Source organism: Ceratotherium simum, chromosome 23 (genome assembly GCF_057802395.1).
Source record: "Ceratotherium simum simum isolate JZ-2026a chromosome 23, ASM5780239v1, whole genome shotgun sequence".
Classification (NCBI taxonomy): Eukaryota; Metazoa; Chordata; class Mammalia; order Perissodactyla; family Rhinocerotidae; genus Ceratotherium; species Ceratotherium simum.
Window position 1 is genome coordinate 13,224,668 of NC_141922.1, and position 27,673 is coordinate 13,252,340.

Sequence of the window (27,673 nt, forward strand, 5' to 3'; positions counted from 1 at the left end):
GATTCCTGCTGAAATACTGCCAATGCTTTGCTTTCCCACTCTCTCCCCTCTTTACATTCTTGGTCAAGATCAAACAGCATTTGAATCTGGTATGCTTGATTTGTATTTAGGTCTTGGAAGTCAAATAATGTGACAAGATATAAACTTGGCAAGATCTATTCCCCTCACCCTCTAAAATGACTAGTGTAACCATCTATTTTAGCTATTCAATTGAGTCCTTCAGTTAGGCTCAGATATCATCTGCAGTGGAATTGCCAGAAACATTATTTTCCTTTTAGAAATTATTCAAATAGTGTCAACAAAGACACCATTCCGAACTCCAGGCTCTTACACTCTCAGAGACATATATGGCACACTGAGAAGTTCTTATTTTGGTGAATACCTCGTTATGCCACCAATGGCCCTAGTTGGAAAGTTGAGAGTTATTCTTGACTCTTCCTCTCAATATCTAACCAATTCCTAATTTGTTCTAATTCCACTTTTTTTCATATTGTTTGAAATATGAAATTGCATCCACTTCTCCTAAACTCAGTTCATGTCTTTGTCATCTTTCTTCTAGAATATTGCCATAGCTGGCTGACTAGTCTCCCTTCTTATATTATAGTCTTGCCCTCTTCCGTTCCATCCACCAGTCAGCAATCATACTGATCCATCTAAAGCATGCATTTAATCATGTCATTCAGTTGCTTAAACATTCTTGATGGTCCCCTTTTCCCTTAAGATGGGGTAATGCCCCAAATGACAAGCACAGCCTACCACGTCCAGCACAACCTAGTCTATGTGTTTTACTTCAGCTTCGTTTTTCACCATCACATCTTTATTCTTTAGGATCTACCATATTGTCTGGGCTGTACACGAGACAAGCCATATTCTCTTTAACTGCTGTGCCTTTAATCTGATTCTTCTTCTGTTTTTTCTTCTGAATGGTTCTATTGACTTGTCTTCCACTAGCCTTATTCATCTTTCAGGACCCTGCTTAGCTGCCACTTCTTCCAAGGAACCTTCCTAAGTCTGGATTATGAGCTTCTCCTCTATGCTTCTTCAGTACCTTATACTTACTCCTGTCATAGCATTTATCATACAGTATTGTGATTATGTGTTGCCTTTTTCATTTAAGCAACTAAACTATAAGTTCCTTGAATATTATATTACCTCATGGTCACCATTGTATTTTCAATGTCCTAGAAGGAGTTTAAGGGAAAGAATAATTTATGCCGTTTTTTTACTTCCCTTGCCATGTCTGTTCAAGGGATACCAGATGGATTCCCTTTTTTGAACACATTAAGTTGGATTTCTTTCATGGTTCTGGCTTTGATCTAGATGTTTCCTTGGCCAGAAATGCCTTTTTCCATCTTCTTCTTTCTCCATGTGAGTTCATCCATGGCCAATCACATAATTTTTAATGTTTTATTTTACATTATTTGTTATAACTAGAACAGCTTAGCTGACTGTACACATCAGGTATAGGATGGAAATAGCATTGTTTATTCAGAATGAAACATCTTAGAAAGAGTGCTGGAATGGGAGTCAGGACCCAGAACCCTGGTCACAGCTGTACTGATGACTTGCTGTGTGACCTTAAGCAAATCAATTCTCCTTTCTGGACCTCACCTTCTTCATCTAGAGGACAGGCACAGGCTTTGGTTTTGGGAAAAACTAGACATGGTTTTCAGTCCTATCTCCATCGCTTACTTGCTGTGTGACCTTGAACAAATTCCTTTTCTCTAAGCTTTGGCTTCTTCCTCCATAAATTGGATATTAAGAGTGAATATTTATTAAGGTTGATGGGAGGAATGGATTGAGAGAGTGCCTCTAAAGCACTTAGCAGAGTTTACATAGTAAATGCTTAATGATTGGTAGTTATGATGGTGGTGGTGGTGATGATGATGATGATGATTATGATGTAACTTGATGCGAATAGATTGCCACAAGGTTAAAGTAAGAGGATTAGAAGAGAAGATACCTAGGATAGTTACTTCCATACTGTGAGTATTAAAAAATATTGTTGATTGTCAACAATCCAAAGAGGCTTATGCACCCCTATGTTCATTGCAGCATTATTCACCATAGCCAAGAAGTGGAAGCAACCTAAGTGTCCCTTGACTGATGACTGGGTCAAGAAAATGTGGTGTATATATATACAATGGAATACTACTCAGTCATAAAAAAAGACAAAATTGTCCCATTTGCAACAACATGGATGGGCCTGGAGGGTATTATGCTAAGCGAAGTAAGTCAGAAGGAGAAATACAAACACTGTATGATCTAACTCATATGTGGAATATAAACCAACACACAGACAGAGAAAACTGTATTGTGGTTACCAGGGGCAATGGGGGTAGGGGGTGGACACAAGGGGTGAAAAGAGTCATATATATGGTGATGGACAAACAAAAATGTACAACCCAAAATTTCACAATGTTAAAACTATTAAAACATCAATAAAAAAATTGTTGATTGAAATGGTGCACTGCACCCAGCAGGAACTCAATAAGTATTTGCTCAATAAGTAGGAGGGAGAATTTCCTTTTATGTAGATAGTGAGAAAACAGTCTGAGGTTTAACTCTGGCTATTTGAAAGATTTGAAAGTGATGCTTCTCTGTTAGAGATGCTTTGTGTTCTCAGTGTAATAAGGGTCCGAGGAGCCATTTTAGTTAGTCCTTTGGGGCATATTTTCAAGCCAAGATTTCATCCCACAAAATAGCTTTTTCTCAGGCTTTGTTTTTCAAACACAAACAAAACCAAATCTCTTTTCAGTGTATCTAATAAATATCATAAATTTTCAGCATTTATATCTTTTCCAAATAATGTAAAATAATGATAGAATTATTATAAAAGGCTATTTGTCACCTAAAGCTATATATTCACTCAGTAAAGTGGCATGCATTTCTAAGCCTTGAATAATCTTCTTGTTGAATCATTCTTTCTTTGGGGAAGGCACAAAAGCTAATGGGACTCTCCAAGGATGGGAAAAATGCTGTGTTCTCTTATAAAGGAGGAAACGTACACCTCTGATATTTGTAACAATCCTGTATAGCCCTATGTATCTCCTCATTCTTTCCTTCTTCCAACCATGGAAAAGTTATATATCCATCTCTGTGGAGCATCCACCATGTGCCCGGCATTCTTGGGGAGCTTCCCATATGGTGTCTCTAATCCTTAACAACCCTACAAGGTAAATATGATCATTTTCATTTTAATATGAGGAAGCGAGGGCTCATGGAGGGCAAGTGATTTGTCCAAGGTGATGGGTAGGTAATTTAATTTCGGGTCTGTCTGTTCTAAAATCCATCCTTTTTTCACTCCACCACACTGATCCTTCACTGGGAGCTGGGGATTACCAGCTTCACTTAGGGTAATTAGCAGGAAGCTCTGAGGAGTTAAAGGACACAAGGTACACGACAAGGAAGAGGCTCTACTGGGACCACCTCTGGGTCCAAGGCTTGCTCCTTTATAACACGGCTGCCTTTTGCTTGGATGGGTTAAATTGCCTCAAATCCTTCAGCAAATAGAAAAGCAAAGTCAACACACTGATGTGCGTGAGGAATTGGGAAGTATTTAATGTTGGTTTGGTCATCATAGAGTCTCACTCCATAACAGACCGATTGTCCATTCAGAGGCCTTTGGTTCAGCATCACGTTATGTACTCAATGAACATGCTAGAGGATGTGACCGGAAGTATGGCCCAGTGACCCATGTCAGGGCTTAGGTTTGGTGCAGTCCAGGACAACATAATTCCTTTACTGAACCATCATTCCTGATCTCCCATTATGTGCCAGGCAGTGTGTTGTATCCAAAGCAGTTCTTAACCCCAACTGCCACTAGACATATCTGGGGAGCTTTGAAAAAACATCAATGTTTAGGCTTCCCTCCCAGAAATTATTACTTACTTAGGTTAGAATGGGGCTTGGGCATCAATATTCTTAGATGATTCTAACGTGCACCCAGAGTTGGGAGACTCTGGTCTAAAGGTAAAGAGACCAAGAAGTAACAGCAGAAATGGAGGAAGTGGGGAAGTACTTAAAGGGCAGAGCAGTGTTTCCCAGACATTAGTCAAGTGTGCATCACGTTCACAGTGTTGTCTCCATCCACACACCAACTGGACTGTTACTTCCGTTACAGGTTTCTTTAAATCGCTCATTGAAAAAAATAATCTCTTTAAATAGAAAACTTTACATACTTACCATAACTTGAAAACCAGCATCATTTGCCACTAAGAGAAGATAAAACATAAAAATAAACAAAATAAAGATAAAGCAAACCATATCTATAGTTCATACACAACATTTCGGGAAACATTGGTTTATAGGGCAAGAAAATGAGATTTGGAGGATGGACCTGGATTAAGGTCCTAGTTCATTGCTCATTATCTGGGTACCCCCCAGACAAGTGAGTCAGCCTGTCTCAACATTATTTTCCTTATGTATAAAATGGAGTTAATATATTTACAATGTCTTGTTTTTTGCTACATAAACGAGATCATTCCATGAGAAAGTGCCTAGCTCCGTTCTGGGCACATAGCAGATAGATGCTCATGAAATATAGCTTCTTTGGCACTAACTGGACTTTATTATTAAAAACTTATGACTAGAGGTATGTGCAATGCTCTTGGGGCCTAACTTTGCAAGAATTGGGGAGTGCTGTCAGGTCAAATTGTGATTTGACCCAAGCCTTAGAGAGGGAGTAAAGGTGCTCCAGGTGGATTGGGGTTGAAGGGTATGACACAACTGGGAGATATCTCATTTATGTTTATCTAAAACTGGCTTCCATGAAAATCAAGTTGGGGAGTAGCAAAAACATTTCTCAAGATTTCATGTGTATGTATATAGAAACTGAATGTATTCTGGCAAGTGTCTGTTCATTTGTGGGACAGTTTTTGATATATCCCTCACCTCTCCCCATTTCTAGGACAGAGGGCTCCACCGAAGGAACTATTTCCAATAATTATTGTTGGATTTCAGGTTAATTTGGCCTTCAGCAAAGACAAGCCTTGTTATTCCTATTTTCATGACTCTGATTATTCCTGCTAGTATTAGGCATGGTCTTTTCTGAGAATCCTCAAGAATATTACGATTGTTTATGCAAATACTTGTCTCCTGCTCTAGACGGCAGCCAGCACCATGTCTCACAGATTGTTCATGTAATAAATGATAAATGACTTGCAATGATATACTTGGATGGAAACATGTAATTATCAATTTTTGCAAATCATCAATAACTGTGTCTAGAGTCTCATGCATTTCAAATTAAAAACTTTATGGGTGTGGTTTTATCAGTAATATTTGAGATTGATTGACTGACTGATTCAATTTGATTCATTCCTTTATTCATTCAAAAAAGTCAACCAGCACTACTAGTTAGTAGACACGGGGATCCTGAGATAAATAAGAGTTTTTCCCTCACCTCAAGAAGCTGAGAGTCTTAAGGGTGTAACAGACAAATATAAACTGTAACAAAAATCAAAATAAAATATGATAAATGAAGGCAACAAAAATGTTGAGCAGAGCTCTAAGAAAAGTGTCCATGGGATGCTGTGGGTACATAGGCAGTGAGCAGAAAAGCTTATCACAAATCCAGTTTCATTCTGTGGTCAATGAATCCTTGGCATTTACTCAGAGAAGCCATCTTTTTCCTTTTTATACATTCATCATAACTTGACATAATTATCTGGATAACGTCTTGCAAGCTCCAGGAGGGTGGTGACAGTGGCTGCCATGTTCATCACTGAATCCTCAGTGCTTTGCTTAATTAGCACAGTACTCGGCACATCATGGGTGCAGACGCATGTTTGTTTAATGGCTATGTGGATGAACTAAAACTGGCCACAAATGCAACAAAGAGCTATGATAGAGGTCTGAAAAGGATATAATGTTGGTGCAATGGTTAGTGCCCTGGAGCACATTCTTGCTTCCGGAAAAGAGATTTCTTTTCCAGTTTAAATGTCCTGAATTGTATTAGCCTCATTGCCACCTTTCATAAGCTAAAGGATTCCTGGACCATAAGCACAATTCCAAATGTAGAGACATTCCCAGCAACTGAAGGAATGCCCATGAAACTCAGAGAGGCTTTCTCCAAATGGACCAGATTTATAGGGTGAGAAGAGATATGTGAATCTAGGCCAGAGGCCAAGGTTCCCTATTTATTCAGTCGTTGGCAAGTGAGGGCCTCAACAAGATATAAAAACAACTGGCTTCTGCATACCTGCCCTTGAAGGATACACAGGCCAGAAAACTCCATACATAGCCCCTGTGTCTACACTACACTAGGTCAATCTCTTGGTGTCTTAGAAGGAGCCCAGGCATTGCAACAGTGGCTTTACAACCAGCTCTGCTACTTTCCAGCTGTGTGGCCCAGGCCAGTCCACTGTACCTCCCCTTGGCTGTAAAATGAGGACGTGGGCCCTCTAATGTTAAACACAACTGTGGTTGAGTGTCCTGGAGACTGGAACCCAAGACCTGAGTGTAAGACTCAGCTCAGCCCCTCTACTTACTGGTTGTGTGATTTATCAGCGGGCAAGACTGTTCTGTGCTGTTAGAGGAGGGACTCTTCCTCCGGCCAGAAGCCAGGTGTCATGGACACTGAAATCAATCTAGTGTGTGAAATCCCCACTAGATTGTGAGCTCACTAAGGGCAGGGGCTGCACGGTGCCCTGGTCCTGCGGTGCGCGATTCATAGCAGATCCTCAGTATGTGTCGTCAGTGAAGGAATGAAGCCTTATCCCCATTCCAGCGCTGAAGTAGGTATTGGTGCCTGCCTGTCCACGGAAGTCCTCTAGATGGCAACCTCAGCTCAATTTTGGACTGGAGTTAGCCCCTCCGGCTGGGCGATGTCCTAGTGTGGAGTAGTTTGTTGGAAATCCAGTTTCATCCACTGCACACGGAATCCTCAGGACGGCAGCAAGGCTTCTGGAAATGCCAGCCAGCCAGTGTGAATCTCTCTTCTGTTCCAAGGGAGTTGATGGACGTGGGTTTGTTATCTTCCCTCTCCCACCACACTGTTTTTTGGACAAGGGAAATGGCCTCCTAAGAGGTGGGGAAGGTGGGGAAGGAGCCAACCTTTCTTCACAGGCATCTTCACAGGCATCGTCTGGTGGCCTCATGTGGATTTTCTCACTTTTTTTTTTTTTTGTGAGGAAGATCAGCCCTGAGCTAACATCTATGCCAATCCTCCTCTTTTTTTTGCTGAGGAAACTGGCTCTGAACTAACATCTGTTGCCAATCCTCCTCCTTTTTTTTTTTCCCCAAAGCCCCAGTAGATAGTTGTATGTCATAGTTGCACATCCTTCTAGTTGCTGTGTGTGGGACGCGGCCTCAGCACCGCCGGAGAAGTGGTGCTTCAGTGCGCGCCTGGGATCCGAGCCCGGGCCGCCAGTAGCGGAGCACGCACACGTAACCACTAAGCCACCGGGCCAGCCTGTGGATTTTCTCACTTAATTCTCATGACGACCCTACAAATAAGTAGTGTTATTATTTCCCCCTTTATAAATGATGACACAGAGACTTTGAGACATTGATGCATCTCATCAAAGTCAAGCCGCTCTTTCGGAAGCGCTGGGTTGCTAAATCATGTCACTCTGATGTCTCAGCCACTTTTACCTGTCATCTCTGTTTAACTCCCACAGAGAAAAGGTCAAAAATCAAGGGTGAGGGAAACGGAAATACAATGGCTTTAATCAAGCATTTGGATGTAAGATAAGACAGTAAGAGTTGTCAGCTCCCAGCAGTCATGTCTGCTTTAGCCTGAGAAGACGACCAGTGCCTCAGGTCTTGGCAAGATGGGGTTTTATTGTCCGTGGAATTCTGTCACAGCTTCCAGGGAGCCCCTTTTGAAGGACACAGTCAACTATAGAAGTTCTAGATGCTTCTGATTGAGGAACTGTTGTCTGAAATGAGGCTCATTTTCTCCAAAAACAGATCTCTAATTCCCTCTGTCTCGTGCATTTTTGAGTTGGCTGACGTTTTTGGGAGAAAGGTGAGTGGGAAAATTCATCACTCATTTGTGTAACAGATATCGATTGAACTCCCATTGTGGTTTGGACCATGTTCCATCACTCGTAATCCCTACAAAGTTGAAGCATATGGAAGCCCTGCTTTAATAAAAGGAGATATTAAGACATGTGCAAACATAAGTAGAATTTAAGGTGGAAAATGCCAAGGGCCTTGAACTATTTTTGAGTTTGGGAGGAATTACATATTCTCAGTTAGGGGACTCTGAGAAGGCTTCATGGAAGAGGTGATAACTGAGCTGGGCCTTGGAGACTATGTAGGATAAAGATATTCAGTGATTACTTGAAGGGCATGAGGAGAAGAAGTAGTGGCACATAAAAGCCAAGAAATGTTAAAAACCAAAATGTATAGTTGGAGAACAATGAGTCCTGCAATTCCACAAGGGTGTAGAGAAACTGGGGGAGTTATAGTCAGAGAAGAGATACTGGCTTCAGATTGGAGAGGACTTATGTGCCACATTCATGCCCCATTATGATTATATTTCTGTTTATCCTTTTTCTGTAAAGTTTCACTTGATACATTTGATGTTATTCTATTAGGTACATGTAAATTTAGAATTATTACATCTGGTGAATTGATCTTGTATCAGGAAATATGGTCTCTTTATCTTTAATAATACTTCTTACCTTAGAGTATATTGGGTGATATTGGCATAGTTACACAAGAGTTCTTTTGGTGAATTTTTGCATAGTTTGTCTTTTTAAATTATTTGACTTGCAACCTTTCTGTGTCCTTATATTTAAGGTGTATTACATGTAAGCAGCATACAGGTTTTTTCTAGTCTGACAGCATGTACCTTTCAATTAGAGAATTTAGTCCATTAGCATTGAATGTAATTACTGATAGATTTGTGCTTTTGCATCTTCTTATTTATTTTCTATTTGATCCACTTGTTTTATGTTTCATTTTTTTCTTTCTTGCTTTATTTAAGAATACGCAAATATTTCTAAATTTGTTTTCCCTCAAAGTTCCATTTCTCCTCTTTGTTAGATTTTTAGTTAAACATTCTTTTATTCTACTTCAAGTAGATACCCTAGAGGTTACAAGATTGATACTAAATTTATTAAATTTAACATAAATTAATATGTTTCCCACTGGCCCAACAATGCTAGGATTTGAACACTTTAATTTACTCTCTATTGCTTTTTTTTGTAGGTTATATTCATTACAATTTTACATATATTTTAAACCCATAAAATTTTAATTTCTTTGTATAGTCCATATTCGTTTAGTCTTACCAAAATATTTAACATTTCTATTACTCTTCGTTTCTGCTTCAATCTCTGTGTTTCCATCCGGGATTATTTTCCTTCTGCCTGAAAATTTCATTTTCTTTTTGTGCAGATCTGCTGGATATGAGTTATCTCAGTTTTTGCTTGTCTAGAAATGTCTTTATATTACCTTCGCTTTGAAGGTTATTTTCTCTGAGTATAAGAGTTCTACATTTGTGTTTATTATTTGTTTTCTAGCCTTTTGTAGACATGCTTCCATTGTCTTCTGGCTTCTATTGTTTCTGGTGAGAAGTCAGCCTTATCTTCTTGTTTCTCCTTTAAAGTTAATATATTTTTTTCCTCTGTCTGTTTTTAATTTCTTTTTTGGTTTTGGTTGTTTGATTATAATATGCTTAGGTGTGTTTTCCTTTGTATTTATCCTGCTTGGGTTGCTTCACATCTTTTTTTTGTTTTGGAAAATTGTCAGCCATTTTTTTCACTTTAAATATTCTTTCTGTCTCATTCTTTCATCTTTTTCTGGGACTTTAATTACATATATATATATTAGAACCTTGTACCTTATCATTTATATATATGAATATATGTGGATATATATGATTATCTACCTATCTATCTATCTTACCTCTTTCTGTATTTTTCATATTTTTCACTCTCCTTGCTTCAGCCTATATATTTTCTACTGATCTAGTGTCCGTTTGGCTAATCCTTTTTTCTGCTGCACCTAATTTGCTGCTAAGCCTAGCTATTGAGTTCTTACTTTTAGTTATTGCATTTTTCAGTACTAATATTTCTATTTGAATTTTTTATTGATTTAATTTCTTTGGTGAAATTGTCCATTTTGTAATTCACTTTATTTTACATAGCAATCATAGTTAAAAACAATATTTGGGTTATGTGGCAGGCAGAACTGTAAGATGGGCCCCCAGTTCCACCCTCCCTCCACCTGTGTACGTTGCATGTATAATCCCCTCCCTCTTGAGTGTGGGTGGTACCTGTGACTGTGTTGGGATATTGCTCCCTGATTAAGTTATGTTGTATAGCAAATGTGATGAGACAGTCATTTCTGTGACGATACTTCTTCATAGCAGACTGAAGAGAAACTCTCCTTCTGGCTTTGAAGAAGTAAGTTGCCAATTTGTGAGACGGTCACAGGGCAAAGACTTGAGGGTGGCTTCTAAAAGCTGAACAGCCAAGAAGAGAATGGGGCCCTCAGTTCTTCCAACAATCTGATTGAACTTGGAAGAGGATCCTAAGCTCCAGATAAGAATTAAGCCTCACTGAGTTCAGGCTTGTGAGACCCTGTGCAGAGAACCCAGCTATACTGTGCATGGACGTCTGACCTTTAAAAACTGTGAGATAGTAAATGAGTATTGTTTTAACTCTCTGAGTGTGTGGCGGTTTGTTATACAGCATTAGAAAATGAATACAGGTCATTGATGAATCTATTTCTGTATCTTTCTATGTTCATCTTGTTTTTTTTTGTTATATTTGTTATTTTTATATTGAAGGCTTGGCGTGTAAAATTGTAGAGGCTTTTGATAATATTCTCTTCCTCTGAAGAGGGTTCATCCTATTCTCTAATAAACATCTAGGGTAGTGGCAAATCATCATAATGCAGTCAAGAATGGGGCTCAATCAAGTCTTGGTTGCAATGTTTGTACGGCTGTATCTGAATTGTATTTGCCCTCACTCTTAGGGGTAGTCCTTCAGGGGTTACAAACTGAAAGCTGGGGCATTCACTAGGGTTTTCCTTCGAAGCAGACACTGAGCTTTAATTTTGGACCCCTCAATAACTTGGTGCTATGGACTGAATGTTTGTGTGCCCCTCAAATTCATATGTTGATGCCTAATCCCCAAATGTAATGCTATTTGAAGGTGGGGCCTTTGGGAGGTAATTAGTTCGTGGGAGTGGCAGCATTATGAATGGAATTAGTGCCCATATAAGGGGAGACAAAAGAGAGATGATCTCTTTCTTCACCATGTGAAGATGCAGCAAGAAGTTATCTGCCCGCAAACCAGGAGGAGGGCCCTCACTGTGAACCAAATTGGCTGGCACCTTGATCTTGGACTTGAGCATTCAGAATTCTGAGGAATAAATTTATGTTGTTTAAGCCCCCCAGTCTATGGTATTGTTTAAATAGCAGCCCAAACTAAGACATTTGGTATTGGCAAGAACTCTGCTCTGCTTTGCAATGGCTTATTGACTTGTATACTTAGCTTCCTGCCTGCTTGAGCAATTTATGTTTTCCACTGTGCTCTTCATGTCTCTCTGATTCCTCACTAGCAGAGTCTTTAACATCCATATTTTGACTGAGAGCCTGATCAAGGCAATGCAGGCTTTTTCTACGATGCTCCTTAAAATTATTCCAGCTTCTCCTTGTTGCCCAATTCCAAAGCCACGTCCACATTTTTTTAAATATTTGTTACAGCAGCACTCCATTTCCAGGTACCAAAATTTATATCAGTCAGAGTTCAACCAGAGAAGCAGAACTAGTAGGAAATAAATATTAAGAGATTTATTGCAATGAATTGGCTTATGTGATTGTAGGGGCTGGCTAGGCAAGTCCAAAATCCATAGAGCAGGTCATCAGAAAGGGAAGACTGGAACTTTTGAACATGGACTGAAGCCACTGTCCATAAGTAGAATTTTTCCTTCTCTCAAGGAAGCCTCAGTACTGCTTTTTATTCAACCTATTGAATCAGGCCCACTCAGATTATCTAGGAACATTTCCCTTACTTAAAGTCAACTGATTATGGACTTTGTTTGCATCTGCAAAATACTTTCACAGCAACATTTAGATTAGTGTTTTACTGAATAACTGAGGGCTGTAGCCTAGCCAAGTTGATACATCCAAAAGACTGTCACAATTGGACACGAACTTGCCCTGCCTTTGCAAATATTGGTCCTACTTTCTCTGCTTGATCAAATATCTTCAACTCTTGGTTTTAGTGTTGACTCTTCACTGTCTACTGCCCCTGCCCTCCCTTCCCTATATAAAATTAATTTCTTTCTCTTTGGTGCACCTACGGCATTGCATATGCTATTCTCTTACAGCATTTACTATGTTTTCTTATAATGAGATCTACAGTTGTTTACTCACTTACTGAGCTCTGACCTCTGAAAAGCATAGACCAGGACATCGTGGTCCATGTCTGATGCTGAGCAAATGCTCCATAAATATAATTTAAATGTTTATTGATCCGTACTAAAGTAGAAGGTGTGTTTTTATTTGTTTGTTTTAAAATCTTAATTGAAAGCAGCTGACTTTCTTGGGAAGACTCATTTGAGTGGGCCACTTAATTATGCAAACATATAGTGAGAGAAACACAGCCATCGTATTGAGATAATGTGTAGCAGAAACTTTTATAACTTTATCAAGAGTGCCACTCTCCAGATGAATGGTATGCAAAGTTGATCTCTGTAGAGGAGGAGGTGAATAAATTTGCATGAGGATCCCATGGCTTTTTAAAAGAGAAAAGACAACAAACCTGTCCCTTCTCCCTGAGATTCTAATTAGGAGAAAATTATTGGAGTGAAGCTGGGTGGACCTGCTGAAGATCTGGTTGTAGGAAAAGGCAATGAGATTCTCCAAATAAAATTCTCCTTAAAGATGGGAAGACCTAGGCTGATGGCCTGGATCTAAATCACCTGGGAGGTGGGACAGTTGCTTCACACTATGAGTGACGTCAGAATCTCTTCCAGATCCAGCCATCTCAACCCAGTGCTGTGCTCTGGGAAACAGTCCTGAACATGGTGGTGAAACTGAACACTAGTCTCAGCCTGGAATCCCTTTGGCTACTATTGCCCCTGAAGGAGTGAGATCATTTTCCTTTGAAGAATGGTAGTGCTGTGAGTAAACAGCTTGGCTAGTGAGGGAGTATTGCCATAGTAACCAGTAATCCATTACAACAATCTAGAAAGATAAGAGATCTTGCCAGTAGCAACAGATTGGAATTTGGTACCCTTCCTCCTCTGATGTAATTTATTTTTTACAGCTTTATTAAAGTATAATTGATATACAAAAAATTGCACAAATTTAGTGTATACAATTTGACGAGTTTGGACATATGCATACACCCATGAAACCACCATTATATCCATCACTTCCAAATGTTTCCTGTGTCTCTTTTTATTTACGGTAAGAACACCCGATATTAGATCTACCCTCTTACAAATTTTCAAGTATTCAATACAGTATTATTGACTACAGGCACTATGCTGAACAGCAGATCTCTAGAACTAATTTTGAAAGAACTACTCTTTTGGACAATGTGCGCTTTGTGTTTTGGTGCAGGTTAGTGGAAGAAGAGAGTCCCAAGGGAAATAACTATTTGCTAATCTGGCAAATGAGAGATCAGGCAACTTGTAACCAAGTTCGGCAGAACTTGTCATGTCAGTTTCAGATGGATTCAGTGAACAGAGGCGTGAATGATCATGTATGCTATCCCCCTACTGCAAGGTTTAACAGGGAGGATATGGACTTTGGAGTCAGAAAGACCGGAGTTAGGTATCTGATTCCAACACTTGCTACCTGTGTAAATGCGAGCAGTGATTTAGTGTCTCCGAGCTTCAGTTTCTATTTCTGTCGCATGTGAATGTTCATGCCTATTTCAGAAGACGACCTTTTGTGAGACAATGCAGGCCTCCTGATTCCCACCTAGATCTGTCCCGACTATTCACTGTATGTCCTTGTCATATGGAAACCATTCACAGACCACCAGTTTTTCAAATCCTGCCCTAGAGAAAGGCTGAACAGTAGGTACTATAAAAGACTGTTTGCTGCCAATGTGCATAGGAATCTGTTCTCCACCAAAATTGAGCGTGAGAACATCGCCATCGCACATCTTCTACAAAGTCCTATTTCCCCTCTACAGCTAAGACTGTCCTCTTCTGTCAAATGGAGACAGTGCTTGGGATCAAAATAGGATCAAAATTCAAAAGGAAACAAAACAGAAGTTGAAGAGAAAGTGCTCTCAAAAGGAAGTGAAAATACAGGAGGCTTGAGATTGCTCAGGATCGTGGTTTTAGGTACTAGAAGATCTATTCTTACACTTTGCCCTTTTATTATTTATATTAACAGGCAACGACGTGGGAATTTGCTGCACAGAAGTGTTTTTGACTGTACTGAATTCACTATGTAGCTGGCTATTAAATTTATATCCTATGGTCCTGATGGTTCATTTTGGCTCTCTCTATAATGTAAGCTCCATAAGGGCAGGGGCTGGGGTTTATCTTGTTGATTGCTGATCCTCAATCAATTCATTGACTCACTCATTCATTCATTCAAAAATATTTTTGTGCTTTTGCTATTTGGTAGGACTGTCCTACATGTAGGGAAAAGACGTAAAAGTATTCTGCCTTAATAGAACTTTTATTCTAACACGGGGGGTAGATAAAGATCAATATTTTCTGATATGATTTTCTGACAAATAAGGTGTTGTTATAGACGATTTAGGGGATGTTCTCCTTTAGATAGAGTGGTCAGGGAAAGAATCAGCAATTTAAAGCACGATAAAACATGCAAGACAGAGGGAACATGAAACACACAATTTTGAGACTGGAAATAGCTTGTCAAGTTCTAATAATTTGTAGAAACCAGTGTAGCAAGAGGATGGGGAGTGATGTCCTGCAGTCTGGCACTTAGCAGACACTCAATAGATACTTAATCTATCCTTCTGAGGTCTTGAGCCCTGTAAGTGGCATTCCTTCTCATTGGCCTAGTCTTGAAACTCTTCAGCTCCCCCTTTTTCCCCATCCACCCCATTCATTCAGGTACCATATCCTGTTGTATTTCTATAAACTTCCCAAGTCTCATTCTTACCCATATTGATTCTTTCCCCACATTGATGCTGATTGCCCTACTGCAAGTCCTCTGAGCTCTTATTCACAGTACAGCAATAGCCTCCTCTTCCTCTAGTCTATAGTCTGTATTATCATTGCCTCCCTGTTCCCTGGTCTGTCTTTCCTCCATTAGCAAGAACTGTGTGGTATCATGAGGTTGGCCACACTCACATCTTCAAGAATGATCCCTCCTATGCTAATGCTACACCACTGACATCTTTGCATTGTGATTGGTTCAAGGAAGGGCCTGTAGCCTGGGCAGTAATGGGCTTCCCCGTGGTCAAAATTGATAGGTCCATGCATGGTTACACATTCCACGTTGGTCCACTCATTGCAAAATCCTCGTTCACTGATTGGATGAAGACAAGCTCTCTCTTCTTTTGGATTTGTTGTAAGTGCTTGAGGCCTAAGGTTGCTGCAGCTATTTGGCTCTCATGTTGGAAGCCAGCCTAAGGAAGAGCTGAGGGATGAGAAAGGGCATAGCCCGGGAAATTGTAGACAAGAGGATTTAAAGACCTTAATCACTTTCCTCAAGCCCTCATCTCTGGACCTCAGTTTTGTTAACCAGACAATTTCCTTTATCATTTGAGGCATTTTGAATTGTTTCTTTTTACATGTGTGAACTCTTCAACTCCTGAGTAAGCTATCATCTCAGTTCTCACTTTATCTACCACATGCTAACATCTGCCATAAGAATTATAATAAAAAAAATAATAGCTAATATTTATTGAGGACTTACTATGTTCTCAGTACTGTTCTAGTCGTTTAAATATATTATTTCATTTATAGCTCACAATAACTTATGAGTTAGGTATTATTAAGGTCATTTTACAGATGAGGAACCTGAGGCCCAGAAAGGTAAAGTAACTTGATCAAGGCCACCTGGCTAATATGGAATAGCAGGTATATTACTTATATATGGCTGCATGACAAATTACCTGCAAATTTAGCAGAGCTATATCGAGTTTTGCACTGTAAGTAAGTACTATAGCCAGGAAAAGACAAATGTTACTTCTGCTCACCTGTATTGGCAAAAACCATTCATGTGGGCTATTATTGGTTGAGCTGCATCCCCCCAAAAGATAAGCTGAAGTCCCACTCCTGGAACCTATGAAAGTGATCTTATTTGGAACAGGGTTTTTGCAGAGGTAATCAAGTTAAGATGAGGTCATACTCAATTAGGGTGGACCCTAATCCAATATGAATGGTGTTCTTATAAGAAGGGGAGAAAACACAGGGGCAGACACAAGAGAGAAGAATGCCATGTGATGATGGAGGCACAGATTGCAGAGCTGCGGCTGCAAGCCAACGAATGCCAAGGATTCCTTGCATTCCAGTACCAATCAAAGGCATTCCAGTGTCATTCAAACTCCCAGACGCTGGGAAGAGGCAACAAAGGATTCTCCTCTAAAGGCTTCAGAGGGAGCGTGGTCCTGCTGACACCTTGAGTTTGGGCTTCTAGCTTCCAGAACTGTGAGATGGTAAATTTCTGCTGTTTAAAGCCGCCCAGGTTGTGACCCTTTGTTACAGCAGCCCTAGGAAAATAATACATGGCCTTAGCCAACCACAAAGAGGTCAGGAGATCAGTCTTCAGTGCGCCTGAAAAAGAAGAGGACTGCCTATCAGTTAGTAACACTAATGGCTACAAAAAGAATCATCACTGTGTAAGGTAAATTTTACTGAAGATTTTGCAGGTTTCATCACCACATGTAGCAAAATCTTGTCACAATATCTGACTGAGATGGATGTTAACTAGACTTATTTTGGTGATCATTTCACAATATACACAAATATCGAAGCATTATGTTGTACACTTGAAACTAATATAATGTTTTATGTTAATCATACCTCATTAAACAAGTATATATATTTATATTTACCTGAGAATTCTGTCTTCTCTTTTCCAGTGTTTTCTGCAGCAAATACTCTTTCTTTACATTCTGAAAACACCTTTCATTTTTCTTCCAATTCAGCCTTCACCTCATTCAGCTAAATAAAAGCCCAGTGGTGAGCAAAACATCAGCTCCCTGTTCCTCTAATTGGAGGAATTCTCCAACTGGAAGATCTCATGCTAACTCTAATCTGGGGGCACTGGCCAGGGGTTGCTTTGGTGCTCTCACAGGCATCACTGGACTAGGTTTTAATACCCAAACATATTTATACTACGTTTCTACCTTCTGACCAACTTTGGGTCTTTGATTGCATCACTTATGCTCATGAGTTGGGGTACAGTATAGCAGAGACTTTTTCAGCTGTGCATTCCCATTGCCTTACACATTGGCACTTGGTACCAGTTTGACTAAAGTATTGGATCGTTTCTATTTAATATTTTGGTATAGTGCCTTGCTTAATGGTGTAAACATCAGCTAATGAGTTTTTGCTGTAGGCAAACCTCTTCTAGTGATAGATATGCACGAAATCATGTTGTAAAGTAAAACCTACTTTATTAACAGTAGGTACGAGAGTCCTTCTTGTCTTCTCCTTGATATGTTAAGATTACAAGAAAGGCCTGGCTATTCTGATTTCCTGCAACAAGACACCTAGGGACTGGGGTAAATGTCAAGGAGCTGTTGGACATGTGATTTGAGTCAGGGCTTGTATTGGCTGAAGGGGGCTCCGAGGCCAGGTGGCAAGGGGTACTAGATAGAATATTCTACCTGTGTCCTCCCTAGTCCCTTCAACACACATAATGGCATAATAACTAAAGCACATCTTTAGTTGAAGGGATGGCTCAGTAGCACAGAATGCTTCAATCCTCCTGGTAGCACATGATACATAAATATTTCATATGCACTAAGCAACACAAGTCATTGCTTCTTCCTAGCAAGTCAAGTTGCATACATTAGTTAATGTTTGGCTTAGATTAATATTTATTAGATTTCCATTTACATTAAAGCATATTAAAATATTAATTTAAGCATTGAGCAAATCCGATTCCCAACTGTAGGATATCTGCAATGTGTATGTTGAGTAATTATAGACATTTATAAATAATTACAAGCTATTCCTTTATATACAGCCAGATATGCCAAAGGTACTCTTCGAAGAAAACAAGTTATACTTTCTGAAGGTGATTTTGGCCTCTTGGTGCATATCAGAAGTACTAGAAGATGTCATTACCAAAATGTGCATTACTTTGAACACATTAATAGCATAACCCAAGCGCTGGTATATACATAAATGGCAGGCATATATGAATGCTATATGTCTGCCATTTACATATTGAGTACTTAAATATGCTAGGCTTTGCTCTAGGCAGTTCACATTATTTTCATATTCAGTACTTACACCATCCCCTACAGATAGGTATTGATAGTCTTGCTTTATAGATGAAGATACTGAAGTTCAGAGAAGTTAAGTAATTTGGTGAAAGATAATTAGTGGTAAATCATTAGTAGGGAAGTCTGACTTGGAACAAAAGTCTCTCTAACTTCACAGCTCTTGCTTTTAAGCACTAGATAACAAAGACTCTAGTAAAGCACACTTTGTATTTATTCTCCAGAATTCATAAAACTCTTTCAGAAAGGAACTTTAGCAATCTTGTCTAACACTGCCACTTTACAAAGGAAAAACCTGAAGCATAGAGTGTTAGGAATATTTCACTTAAAATTGCTGAAAAGTCCATGCCGTAAATGCAATTCTTAACCTATCCAGGATAGGGGCTATATGTTTTTCATCTTTTATCACCCCAAAACTAACACAACATTTAGTATAATAAATATAGATATTTGTTGCATGAATGAATGTTTGAGTGAATGAGTAAATGAAGTTACTCCCTACTTTTAATTCCTTGGTGATTCCCCCACCATCTTCAGGACAAAGCCCTACCTTCTTACACCAGTCAACTCAGCCTTCTGTGATCAGACCTGCTTAGTTCTCCAATTGATCTTCCATATTTGAGGAATAGGCACTTTATGCTCCAGCAGAGGTGAGCTGACTGACAATCCCAGAGCATGCAGTGCTTGTCCCAGTCTCTCTAACTTGGTACACGCTATTACAGGCTGTCTTGAGGCTCCTGGAAATGTTTCCAGAGAGGTCCCTGCTTCCTCAGTGTTTCTGTGGTGCCCTTTGCTATCTCAATCTCAGTCCTTTCACCAAACCATTTGACAGAGAGCTTGTGGAGGGCAGGGCCCAGGATTTAGCAACAGGCATAATAAACATATGTCCTCCTTACCCTCTACATAAACTATCTCATTTTGTCCTCTCAAAATCATGAGAGGAATGTGTCTACCTTTTAACATATTGTGCACATAAACACCATAGCATTCTATAGCTCAAAACCCATAGATTCAATGCTAAAATTTTTTAAATTCATTTATTAAACATTATACTGTTATATTCTCATTCTTTCCATTGATAATCATATTCTTAAAAAACATAAGTAAGTAAAGGGTACTTAAATGAAAAACGAAACTCTTTCCCCGTAAAATGTTTATTGAGGGACTGGTCCAGTGGCGTAGTGGTTAAGTTCGTGTGCTCTGCTTCAGCGGCCCAGTGTTCGCGGTTTTGGATCCTGGGTGTGGACTTGCACACGGCTCATCAAGCCATGCTGTGGCGGCATCCCACATATAAAACAGAGGAAGATTGGCAGAGATGTTAGCTCAGGGCCAATCTTCCTCACCAAAAAAAAAAAAAAAAAAACCAACCAAAAAAAAAAACTGTTTATCAAGCACCTGGTAAGTGCCCAGGGCTATGTTAGACTGTGATATTCTTGCAAAGGCTGGGTTGAAGAAAGTGATGAACAAGGAATGTATTATGGGGGAAAGCTTATTGGTAGTGAGATAAAAGAAAAAAGTTTCAATGTAAGGCTAAAAATAAAAAGCAAAGAAAGGGAGTAGCTTTTCTTAAGCACCTACCAGGCACTTGCCATTTTACACACTTTAGAACATTTAATCTTTATAGCAATGCTATGAAGTTGGCTGTTTAGGTCGAATCATGCCTCCTTAAAAAGCTATGTTGAAGTCCTAACTCCCACTACCTCAGAATGTGGCCTCATTTGGAATAGAGTCTTTACAGGGGTGATTGAGTTAAAATGATGTTATTAGAGTGGGCTCTACTCCAATATGGTTGGTGTTCTTATAAAAAGGGAAAATTTGGAGACAGATATGCATAGAAGGAAGACGATGTGAAGACACAGGGCTAATGCCATCTACAAGCCAAGGGATGCCTGAAGCTACTGGAAGCTAGCAGAAAGGAATGGAAGAGATTCTCCCTCACAGCCCTCAGAAGAACCAACCCTACTGATACCTTGATCTTGGACTTCTAGTCTCCAAAACCATGAGACAATAAATTTCCATTGTTTAAGCCACCCAGTTTATGGTACTTTGTTATGGCAGCCCTAGGAAACTAATACATTGGCATTTTAATCTCTGTTTTTTAAATGACTAAACTGAAGCTTAGTCAAATATGGCACGTATTGGACAAAGCCTAGGTTGGAACAGAGACTTTCAGAGCCCCCAGGTATTGGCTCTTAGCTGTAAAGGACGCTGAGAAGGCAGGACAAGCAAAAACCATTGAGGGATTGGATAGATGAAGAGGGAGGGCCAGTCCCAGCAGGGAGTAGTGCCCAGGGAGCTTGTACCGCTGTGATCATTTCTGTTTCTCCCTACATGGCTGGTTAAACCCAACCTGATCATGAGTATTGCCTTTCACTTAGAGAATTTTCCCCTTCCTGGGTCACAAATTGACCCTTTTCCATGTTTCTGGGGATTCTCTGTGTCAAAGGAAATTCGAGCCACTTATTCAAATGTGTCTGATTTGCACGGGGCCTCAGCCTGAAGAATGACAGTACAAACCTGAGGGGACCACCTCCAATTAATCACAGTGATCAGCAATCAGGTTTATCCTTCTCAGAGTCACACAGAGCATGTCACCATTACAACTATTGATTCCTGGTCAGTGGATGCTGCAGCTCAAAATGCTCCAGGTAAGAGAAAGGAATGGAGCCTTTGTTCTCATTGCCACCAAAGTGTTCAGACCCTGTAAAAGAAGCTGTTTATTCTAGACATTTTGTTGAGGAGTCAGGCTCTATTATTTTCACGCCCAGTGAAGTCTAATGTAGATTGTTGTTTCAGCATTTTCTTTGGGCTACTCATGCAATCTTCTAGATTAAGCCAAGACTTTATTAACATACCCTATCCTTTGTTATGGCTGCCACCTGATTGCTTCTTCTGTCTTGCTCACCTCTGTGTCCCCAGCAGGTAGCATATAGCCATATACATAGCAGAACCTCAATAAATATTTGTTGAATAAATGAAAGATCCTAGAGTTTGGAATCATGTAGGTTGAGTTTAAATTTGAACTCGAGGTATTCTGTTCCAGGCACTATGCTAAGAGCTGGGGAAGCTGAGCTGGGCAAGATCTGATTCCTGCCTTCAAAAAGCTCATAATGAGGGTGGGGCATGCAAGTGGGGAGGCAAGGAAACAGATGTCTAGTGGTCCATAAGTAAACCCAGGGAGAGCATTTCAGCAAGTCCCCTCAATGGAAAGGGACTGAAGTCCGAGATACCAATAGGACCCTGACTGTACCTGACTGAGCTGTACTCAGAAAAGGAATTCCCATAATAGGCCATCTACTTAGAAATAGACATTATCACACTGCCAAAGGAGAAAAGGTGTTTTCATGGGTTAGCTCATTCTCTGCTGAGAAGGCCCTCTGCTGAGAAATTTGGTGTCCTTGGGCTTCCTGGTAGGTACTGGAATGTTATACTCCAAGTCCTTAGCTTGAGTACTGCTTTTTATAATTCTACTCTGTTCCTGTAGGGTACGTATGGGTACCTGAATGATTGATTGGCTTGTTTACTGTTTCCACAAGCATTTATTGCTTACTTACTATAAGTCAGGTTCTGTGCTGCGTACTGGAGGAACAGAGGTGGAAAAACACACTCCCTGCCCTCAAGACTCATAATACAGAGTCAATAGACAAGTAGTAGACATATAACCACCTTGGTAATAGGCTCTCATGAGGACCTACAGAGGAATAGTTTATGAACAAAGATGGAATCACAACTTAAATGATATCTACTGAATCTAATGAATGGCTGCAAACAATAGAACACTCAGTTGCTGTAAATCTATGCAGTCCTTAAAAATGAGGAGGGATTTATAAATAATTTGGAAAATGCTCAGTTGTAATAATAGGTTAAAGAAAAGGGCACAAAATTATATATAGAATATTATAACCATGCAAAACAAGAACCAAAACAAAATAAGGATATATAAATTAAAATTTGGAAGGATTTACGCAGATATGGAAACTGAATTATTTCCTCGTGTGAGATTCTGTGTTTGCTTTGCTTTCTTCTTCTTTTGGATATATCTATCTTTATCTATATCTATATCTATATCTATATCTATATCTATATCTATATCTATATCTATATCTATATCTAATCTATAGTCTTCTTTTGGGTATTTCAATATATAATTAGCATTCATAATTTTTAAAATAGGACTAAAACAGCAATTAACTTTTGTATTTGAATGTCCTGGTTACTATAAATTAATGAAGCATTCTAAGCGTGAAGTGTGAGTGAGGTTGTTTTTGCAGTGGATGGAATGAATGATGTGACTCCACTGATCCATGATGATCTTCATTAGACAGAGGCTTCATTAGACACAGATGAGGCCAGTTCCAGCATGCAGAATTCGCTGGGGATATCATTGTATCTCCCAAGAGCAACTGCCAAGCTTGCAATGTAAGGAAAAACAGATCAGTCAAGGAGGAAAAAGAAGTGATAAAATCTGCTGGATCAGTTGAATCATGATCTGTTTCACTCTTTCTCTATTTCTTTTTGCCTCTGGTCTCCTTCTTCCTCTCTACGTCTTTGTCTCTTCCCAGCATAAACAGAGGGCATAAAATACTTGAGGACTTAACATGCTGATAGGTACCAGGATTTATCTGCACTTAACTTGAAACTGGACATTGTCTAACCAACCTGTCCTATTGTTCATTTACTGTCATAAAGGGCATGAAAAGTGTCTCAGAATCTGTGGAAAATGTGGCTAAATCATATTTTCCATGCTCTGTTTCCCCATGATTCTTGCTATTTGGCATTCACATTATTTATGGCTCTAAGAGTTATCTGAAAATACATTTTTCTGATCAGTACAGAGCTCCTCACCTGTTTGCTTTCTTCTGGATTTCAGACTATGTTGGTTGGATGGTGACAAGGTCAATGAGTCAAGATGTCCTTGGGGAAGAAGGGCTCTCCTGAGTCAAGGAGAGAGCTATGGGAGGTGGGCTGGGCTTGGAGCTCAGTTCTTCCGACTTTTGGCTGAATGGGCCCAAGATGTATTATCTACGAGAGTGTTAGCTTCCTGAGGTCAAGGACAACGTTGTTCATTAATTCATTTATTCTTATACACCTCCTTAGCACTTAGTGTGATGCCTGACATGCAACATATACTGAATGAATGAATGAATAATAAGTAAATACACCATTGGCATTTTACAAGTGCCCAGTACCAAGTGAATGCTGATACTTTCTCCAGCCTTAATTGGCCAGAATTCTACAGCCTAAAATGGATAAGAATTGAAGTGATTTATTATGTAAAATTTATATAGGATCAATACTAAATTTGATATAGTGATAATAGTGATTTATTTATTCATTTACAAGTGCACGTGTTCTAACATGGCTTGAGTGTCAGCTCAACGTCAGGCTTTATGTCAGGGAGATAACTGTTCCCATTTGTAATATTTCCTATCACATGCAGGGAGTTTCACTCCTGGATTCTTTCCATCCCTCACTCATTCCTCCCCAGGAAAGGGGGAGTAGCTTAATCTGATTGTTTACTTTAGAATGTCTCAGTAAGATCCAATTGTACTCAGTGTTTGTGGCAAATAAGGATGCTACATGCAGCCTCTGGAAGGCCCCCAAAGAAGAATCACAGAGCACACCCACCAAGGGCTTTGGAGAAAAGCCGTGCTCACATTTGCTGATAACTATTCTCCTTTTGAGAAAAACCCCTTGAGTTGCCGAGACTGAACATTTGACCAATGCGCCAAATGGGAGCTGCCCATCACAAACTGGCTGTTATCTGGTCCACTAAGACATAAGGTTGGATGTGTGCAGTAGCAATCCATCATTAAGAGGAAATGGTAGATGTGAGCCTGGGCTGGGGAGGTCAGGAAGGTATAGTAAATTGCCTGAGCAGGTAGCTTAGACTCCTCTGACACCTATCCTGCTGTATTGTTGCTCCCTCTCCCAGACCTTGGCTCAAGGAGAGTTCCCTATGATCCGTTAAACTTGATTCCAGAGAGTTCCAGCTTCTGGTAATGATGAAGTAGCTTGGTTGGACTAAACTTCACACAGATAACAATGATACAATATGGACAGAAAAATGTATATGTACATATATAAAACAGCTATTTGATGGCTCCGAAGAGCAACCAAAAAGAGGCAAAAACTGCAGAGGAGGAGGAAAGAGTTCAGGGCTGGCAGAAGAGCCAGAAATGTAGGAGAGAAATCCTGGAAGGGAGGGAGTCCCAGAGGGAGCGAGTCCCAAAATCTGCACATAAAAATTTCCCAAATCCTTGGCAGTCGGCTAAACTATACATGTACTGAGGGGCGGAGACCCCTGTGAGCCTGGTGAAAAAGCTGTAGCTGGAAGTGGACAGCCCTGAGCAGAGACTGCAGCTTCTGCAAACTGCAAGGGAAGACAGTTTGGAATTTGAATCCAGCCTAGTTAATTGCTTGTTGGAATAAAAATCACAGAATGCAGAGTGTCTAGAACATATCATTTATCATATCCGGTGTCTAATGCAACATCCAATGAAGCTAGGAAATGTGAGCCATAGTCCAGAAAAAAAGCAGTCAGTAGAGTTAAGGGGAGGGTGAAGGTGAGCGCTTGGGTTTGGGGTAAGGGTAAGGGTTGGGGTAGGGTTAGGATTAGAGTCAGAGTGAATGTGAGGCTTACGGTGAGGGTGATAGTGAGAGAGGTTTAAGGTGAGGTCGAGGGTCGGAGTTCTAGTTTGCACTAGAATTGGGTTTAGAAGTGTTGAAAGGAGCAATAGCTAACATCCTCTTTCTCACTGAAGTCCTGAAACAATTGAGAAAAGCTAAGAGGGTAGGGTAAGTGGGGAAAAATGTTATCTTTAATTAATAATGAAAGCCGATATGTTTGATGATGTCTTGTTATGTGGTCAAGTGTTCTTGCTAACACCCTATTCTGGAATCAGACAGACTTACTGCAGCAGATGCTCTTGGTGCCCTGAACTCTAGTCCCTCAGCCCCCTGTGACTTCAGCTGAAGCTATAGACGACTGTATGAGGGCACACTGATGACTTTCCACCTCACTGCCAGCAACACCTCTCAGCTTTTCTGCTTTATGGCTTCTTCTGAAGCCCCAGAAGCTCAGTCAGTCAACTCACAGGTGGAGCCCAGAATGCAGGGGGAGGTAACTCACCTGAGAACAGCCTTCCACCAATGGGCAATAGGCATCAGCACATAAATGCTCCTGAAGCCGGATACCTGAGGGTTACTGTAAATATTCCGTAAGAACGTGGTTACCCTTCGACTTTGTTCCCAACACAGCCACAGATGAAAGGAAGTTAGTACCCATGTAAATCCTAGATAAATAGCCTCAGTCTCCTTTAGATGTATTTGTTGAACCGAAATGTTTGCTTTGCAGCCCAAGCATAACTATAGCTTGCTAATTTGCTGCTTTCTTGTTTAAGCAGAGGGGTGACTCAGTGGTCACAAGGATTTGTGAGCTTGTTTTACAGAAGAAAAAGAATGCCTTTAAGTAAGTTATGACCACCAGATGACCTGACCACAGCTGCTGCTGGCACAAAGAAATCTAGGTGCTCAAGGTCTTATCTGAAGTGAAAGAAACATGGATTTCCCCTTTGTTTCCCCCAAAACTCCACTTCTCAAGCCCCTTAGCCTTATAAAGACCCCATGATTTCTTCTTTTGTTAAGGCAGATCCTACTCTCCTGCCTTCCTGTTTTGGCCAATTTGAATAAACCTTTATCTATTTCCAAGCACCTGTGTCTCAGTGATCGGCTTACTGCACATAGGGCACAGACCTGAGATTAGAAGGTTTGGTATCACTCCCATCTTCTGTGTGCTAGAGAGACAATTCTGAGGTCCTTTCTACACTGTGCCTTCAAGGGTCTCCGGTGGGATTTAGTGCCAGTTGCTCTCAGTGGTAGACAGCCCAATAATTCTATGTCAGCTTTCCTTCCTTCTGTGTCTGACTATCCCCACTCCCTTAATTTGGCTTCACAGGATCAACTACTTGACACTCATGTCTTTGTCTCAGTTTTGCAACTTTGTAAAAAATCAGTTTGGCATATTTGTGTGGGTCTATCTCATGGTTCTCTATTCTGTTACATTGCTCTGTGTGTCTGTCCCTCTGACAATACCACAATGTCTTGATTACTGTAGCTATATAGTAAGCTTTGACATAGGGAAGAGTAATTCCTCCTGTTTTATTCTCCTTTGTCAAGATTGTTTTAGCTGGCCTCAGGCCAGTGCTTTTCCATATAAACTTTAATAATGTCCATATCTATAAAAAGTCTTCCTGAGATATTGATAGGATTGTGTTAGACCCAAATTGTATATCAATTTGGGGATAATTGACATCATTAATATATTCAATATTCCAGTCCATGAACACAGTATATCTCTCCATTTATTTAGATATTGTTTGATTTCTTTCATCAGCATTTTGTAGTTGTCAGTATACAAGTCCTATACATATTTTGTTAGATTTACACCATAAGTATTCCATTTTTTTGGTAGTGATTGTAAGTGATATTATATTTTTAATTTTGGTGTTCATGTGTTCATTGCTATTATACAGACATACAATTGTGTGTGTGTGTGTGGTGATCTTGTATCCTGTGACCTTGCTAAATTCACTTAGTTCTAGGAATGTTTTTCGTAGATTCACTGGGATTTTCTACATAGATAATCATGTCACCTTCATATAGGGATCATTTTATTTTTTCCTTTCTGATATACATGCCTATTTTTCCCCTTTCTTGCTCTATTGCACTGGCTAGAACTTCTAGCTCTATGTTGAATAGTAATGGTAAGAGTGGCCACTCTTGCACTTTTTTTTACAATTGTAAGGGAAAACACTCAGTCTTTCATCATTAAATATAATGTTAGCTGCAGGTTTTTTGTAGATGCTTCTTGTTAAGTAAAGGGAGTTCTCTCAATTCCTACTTTTTGGACAGGTTTTCTGCTTTTTTTTTTTTTTAAATCATGATGGGTGTTGAATTTTGTCAAATACTTTCCTTGCCTGAATTGATAGGATGATGTGACTATTCTTCTTTTGTCTGTTAATATAGTGGATTACATTTATTGATTTTCAAATCTTGAGCCAGTCTTGCATCCCTGGAATAAACCTTTCCTCATCATGTATAATTCTTTATATATGTTGCTGAATTCTATTTGCTAATATTTTGTTAAGGATTTTGCATCTGCATTCATGAGGGTTAGTGGTCTATAGTTCTATTTAGTTATATTTTTTGATACTGCCTTTGTCTAGTTTTGGTATGAGGATAATACTAGCTTAATAAAATGAAATGGAAAGTGTTCTCTCCTCTTCTATTTTCTGGAAAAGATTGTATATAAT